We start from the raw sequence: 6014 nt of genomic DNA on the forward strand, positions 1-6014 counted from the left end.
CACTGAAGAGAAACGTGTAACTCTGTGAGTTGCATTCACACATGGCAATGCAGTTTCTCAGAAAGCTTCTCTTTAGTTATTATGTGAGGATATTTCCTTTATCACCATGGGCCCCAATAGGCTCCCAAATATCACTTTGCAGATTCCACGAAAAGAGTGTTAGCAAACTGCTTCTTGAGGCAGAGGTTGTAACTCTGTGAGATGAACTCACAGATCAGAAAGAAGTTTCTCAGAAAGCTTCTTTCACGTTTTGAACGGATGAAATTTCCTTTATCAGCGTAGGCCTCAATGTGATCCAAAGAAGCCCTTCTCAGATTCCTCAAAGACAGTGTTAATGGACTGCTCCACGAAACATAAGTGTAACTCTGTGAGATGAATTCACACATCACCAAGAAGTTTCTAAGAAAGCTTCTTTCTAGTTTTCATCTGTGGATATTTCCTTTGTCACTGTAATGTTCATTGCGCTATGAAGTATCTAATTGCAGATTTCCAGAAAACTGTGCTAACAAACTGATCACTGAAGAGAAACGTGTAACTCTGTGAGTTGCATTCACACATGGCAATGCAGTTTCTCAGAAAGCTTCTCTTTAGTTATTATGTGAGGATATTTCCTTTATCACCATGGGCCCCAATAGGCTCCCAAATATCACTTTGCAGATTCCACGAAAAGAGTGTTAGCAAACTGCTTCTTGAGGCAGAGGTTGTAACTCTGTGAGATGAACTCACAGATCAGAAAGAAGTTTCTCAGAAAGCTTCTTTCACGTTTTGAACGGATGAAATTTCCTTTATCAGCGTAGGCCTCAATGTGATCCAAAGAAGCCCTTCTCAGATTCCTCAAAGACAGTGTTAATGGACTGCTCCACGAAACATAAGTGTAACTCTGTGAGATGAATTCACACATCACCAAGAAGTTTCTAAGAAAGCTTCTTTCTAGTTTTCATCTGTGGATATTTCCTTTGTCACTGTAATGTTCATTGCGCTATGAAGTATCTAATTGCAGATTTCCAGAAAACTGTGCTAACAAACTGATCACTGAAGAGAAACGTGTAACTCTGTGAGTTGCATTCACACATGGCAATGCAGTTTCTCAGAAAGCTTCTCTTTAGTTATTATGTGAGGATATTTCCTTATCACCATGGGCCCCAATAGGCTCCCAAATATCACTTTGCAGATTCCACGAAAAGAGTGTTAGCAAACTGCTTCTTGAGGCAGAGGTTGTAACTCTGTGAGATGAACTCACAGATCAGAAAGAAGTTTCTCAGAAAGCTTCTTTCACGTTTTGAACGGATGAAATTTCCTTTATCAGCGTAGGCCTCAATGTGATCCAAAGAAGCCCTTCTCAGATTCCTCAAAGACAGTGTTAATGGACTGCTCCACGAAACATAAGTGTAACTCTGTGAGATGAATTCACACATCACCAAGAAGTTTCTAAGAAAGCTTCTTTCTAGTTTTCATCTGTGGATATTTCCTTTGTCACTGTAATGTTCATTGCGCTATGAAGTATCTAATTGCAGATTTCCAGAAAACTGTGCTAACAAACTGATCACTGAAGAGAAACGTGTAACTCTGTGAGTTGCATTCACACATGGCAATGCAGTTTCTCAGAAAGCTTCTCTTTAGTTATTATGTGAGGATATTTCCTTTATCACCATGGGCCCCAATAGGCTCCCAAATATCACTTTGCAGATTCCACGAAAAGAGTGTTAGCAAACTGCTTCTTGAGGCAGAGGTTGTAACTCTGTGAGATGAACTCACAGATCAGAAAGAAGTTTCTCAGAAAGCTTCTTTCACGTTTTGAACGGATGAAATTTCCTTTATCAGCGTAGGCCTCAATGTGATCCAAAGAAGCCCTTCTCAGATTCCTCAAAGACAGTGTTAATGGACTGCTCCACGAAACATAAGTGTAACTCTGTGAGATGAATTCACACATCACCAAGAAGTTTCTAAGAAAGCTTCTTTCTAGTTTTCATCTGTGGATATTTCCTTTGTCACTGTAATGTTCATTGCGCTATGAAGTATCTAATTGCAGATTTCCAGAAAACTGTGCTAACAAACTGATCACTGAAGAGAAACGTGTAACTCTGTGAGTTGCATTCACACATGGCAATGCAGTTTCTCAGAAAGCTTCTCTTTAGTTATTATGTGAGGATATTTCCTTTATCACCATGGGCCCCAATAGGCTCCCAAATATCACTTTGCAGATTCCACGAAAAGAGTGTTAGCAAACTGCTTCTTGAGGCAGAGGTTGTAACTCTGTGAGATGAACTCACAGATCAGAAAGAAGTTTCTCAGAAAGCTTCTTTCACGTTTTGAACGGATGAAATTTCCTTTATCAGCGTAGGCCTCAATGTGATCCAAAGAAGCCCTTCTCAGATTCCTCAAAGACAGTGTTAATGGACTGCTCCACGAAACATAAGTGTAACTCTGTGAGATGAATTCACACATCACCAAGAAGTTTCTAAGAAAGCTTCTTTCTAGTTTTCATCTGTGGATATTTCCTTTGTCACTGTAATGTTCATTGCGCTATGAAGTATCTAATTGCAGATTTCCAGAAAACTGTGCTAACAAACTGATCACTGAAGAGAAACGTGTAACTCTGTGAGTTGCATTCACACATGGCAATGCAGTTTCTCAGAAAGCTTCTCTTTAGTTATTATGTGAGGATATTTCCTTTATCACCATGGGCCCCAATAGGCTCCCAAATATCACTTTGCAGATTCCACGAAAAGAGTGTTAGCAAACTGCTTCTTGAGGCAGAGGTTGTAACTCTGTGAGATGAACTCACAGATCAGAAAGAAGTTTCTCAGAAAGCTTCTTTCACGTTTTGAACGGATGAAATTTCCTTTATCAGCGTAGGCCTCAATGTGATCCAAAGAAGCCCTTCTCAGATTCCTCAAAGACAGTGTTAATGGACTGCTCCACGAAACATAAGTGTAACTCTGTGAGATGAATTCACACATCACCAAGAAGTTTCTAAGAAAGCTTCTTTCTAGTTTTCATCTGTGGATATTTCCTTTGTCACTGTAATGTTCATTGCGCTATGAAGTATCTAATTGCAGATTTCCAGAAAACTGTGCTAACAAACTGATCACTGAAGAGAAACGTGTAACTCTGTGAGTTGCATTCACACATGGCAATGCAGTTTCTCAGAAAGCTTCTCTTTAGTTATTATGTGAGGATATTTCCTTTATCACCATGGGCCCCAATAGGCTCCCAAATATCACTTTGCAGATTCCACGAAAAGAGTGTTAGCAAACTGCTTCTTGAGGCAGAGGTTGTAACTCTGTGAGATGAACTCACAGATCAGAAAGAAGTTTCTCAGAAAGCTTCTTTCACGTTTTGAACGGATGAAATTTCCTTTATCAGCGTAGGCCTCAATGTGATCCAAAGAAGCCCTTCTCAGATTCCTCAAAGACAGTGTTAATGGACTGCTCCACGAAACATAAGTGTAACTCTGTGAGATGAATTCACACATCACCAAGAAGTTTCTAAGAAAGCTTCTTTCTAGTTTTCATCTGTGGATATTTCCTTTGTCACTGTAATGTTCATTGCGCTATGAAGTATCTAATTGCAGATTTCCAGAAAACTGTGCTAACAAACTGATCACTGAAGAGAAACGTGTAACTCTGTGAGTTGCATTCACACATGGCAATGCAGTTTCTCAGAAAGCTTCTCTTTAGTTATTATGTGAGGATATTTCCTTTATCACCATGGGCCCCAATAGGCTCCCAAATATCACTTTGCAGATTCCACGAAAAGAGTGTTAGCAAACTGCTTCTTGAGGCAGAGGTTGTAACTCTGTGAGATGAACTCACAGATCAGAAAGAAGTTTCTCAGAAAGCTTCTTTCACGTTTTGAACGGATGAAATTTCCTTTATCAGCGTAGGCCTCAATGTGATCCAAAGAAGCCCTTCTCAGATTCCTCAAAGACAGTGTTAATGGACTGCTCCACGAAACATAAGTGTAACTCTGTGAGATGAATTCACACATCACCAAGAAGTTTCTAAGAAAGCTTCTTTCTAGTTTTCATCTGTGGATATTTCCTTTGTCACTGTAATGTTCATTGCGCTATGAAGTATCTAATTGCAGATTTCCAGAAAACTGTGCTAACAAACTGATCACTGAAGAGAAACGTGTAACTCTGTGAGTTGCATTCACACATGGCAATGCAGTTTCTCAGAAAGCTTCTCTTTAGTTATTATGTGAGGATATTTCCTTTATCACCATGGGCCCCAATAGGCTCCCAAATATCACTTTGCAGATTCCACGAAAAGAGTGTTAGCAAACTGCTTCTTGAGGCAGAGGTTGTAACTCTGTGAGATGAACTCACAGATCAGAAAGAAGTTTCTCAGAAAGCTTCTTTCACGTTTTGAACGGATGAAATTTCCTTTATCAGCGTAGGCCTCAATGTGATCCAAAGAAGCCCTTCTCAGATTCCTCAAAGACAGTGTTAATGGACTGCTCCACGAAACATAAGTGTAACTCTGTGAGATGAATTCACACATCACCAAGAAGTTTCTAAGAAAGCTTCTTTCTAGTTTTCATCTGTGGATATTTCCTTTGTCACTGTAATGTTCATTGCGCTATGAAGTATCTAATTGCAGATTTCCAGAAAACTGTGCTAACAAACTGATCACTGAAGAGAAACGTGTAACTCTGTGAGTTGCATTCACACATGGCAATGCAGTTTCTCAGAAAGCTTCTCTTTAGTTATTATGTGAGGATATTTCCTTTATCACCATGGGCCCCAATAGGCTCCCAAATATCACTTTGCAGATTCCACGAAAAGAGTGTTAGCAAACTGCTTCTTGAGGCAGAGGTTGTAACTCTGTGAGATGAACTCACAGATCAGAAAGAAGTTTCTCAGAAAGCTTCTTTCACGTTTTGAACGGATGAAATTTCCTTTATCAGCGTAGGCCTCAATGTGATCCAAAGAAGCCCTTCTCAGATTCCTCAAAGACAGTGTTAATGGACTGCTCCACGAAACATAAGTGTAACTCTGTGAGATGAATTCACACATCACCAAGAAGTTTCTAAGAAAGCTTCTTTCTAGTTTTCATCTGTGGATATTTCCTTTGTCACTGTAATGTTCATTGCGCTATGAAGTATCTAATTGCAGATTTCCAGAAAACTGTGCTAACAAACTGATCACTGAAGAGAAACGTGTAACTCTGTGAGTTGCATTCACACATGGCAATGCAGTTTCTCAGAAAGCTTCTCTTTAGTTATTATGTGAGGATATTTCCTTTATCACCATGGGCCCCAATAGGCTCCCAAATATCACTTTGCAGATTCCACGAAAAGAGTGTTAGCAAACTGCTTCTTGAGGCAGAGGTTGTAACTCTGTGAGATGAACTCACAGATCAGAAAGAAGTTTCTCAGAAAGCTTCTTTCACGTTTTGAACGGATGAAATTTCCTTTATCAGCGTAGGCCTCAATGTGATCCAAAGAAGCCCTTCTCAGATTCCTCAAAGACAGTGTTAATGGACTGCTCCACGAAACATAAGTGTAACTCTGTGAGATGAATTCACACATCACCAAGAAGTTTCTAAGAAAGCTTCTTTCTAGTTTTCATCTGTGGATATTTCCTTTGTCACTGTAATGTTCATTGCGCTATGAAGTATCTAATTGCAGATTTCCAGAAAACTGTGCTAACAAACTGATCACTGAAGAGAAACGTGTAACTCTGTGAGTTGCATTCACACATGGCAATGCAGTTTCTCAGAAAGCTTCTCTTTAGTTATTATGTGAGGATATTTCCTTTATCACCATGGGCCCCAATAGGCTCCCAAATATCACTTTGCAGATTCCACGAAAAGAGTGTTAGCAAACTGCTTCTTGAGGCAGAGGTTGTAACTCTGTGAGATGAACTCACAGATCAGAAAGAAGTTTCTCAGAAAGCTTCTTTCACGTTTTGAACGGATGAAATTTCCTTTATCAGCGTAGGCCTCAATGTGATCCAAAGAAGCCCTTCTCAGATTCCTCAAAGACAGTGTTAATGGACTGCTCCACGA

Source organism: Rhinopithecus roxellana, chromosome 6 (assembly GCF_007565055.1).
Source record: "Rhinopithecus roxellana isolate Shanxi Qingling chromosome 6, ASM756505v1, whole genome shotgun sequence".
NCBI classification, from domain to species: Eukaryota; Metazoa; Chordata; class Mammalia; order Primates; family Cercopithecidae; genus Rhinopithecus; species Rhinopithecus roxellana.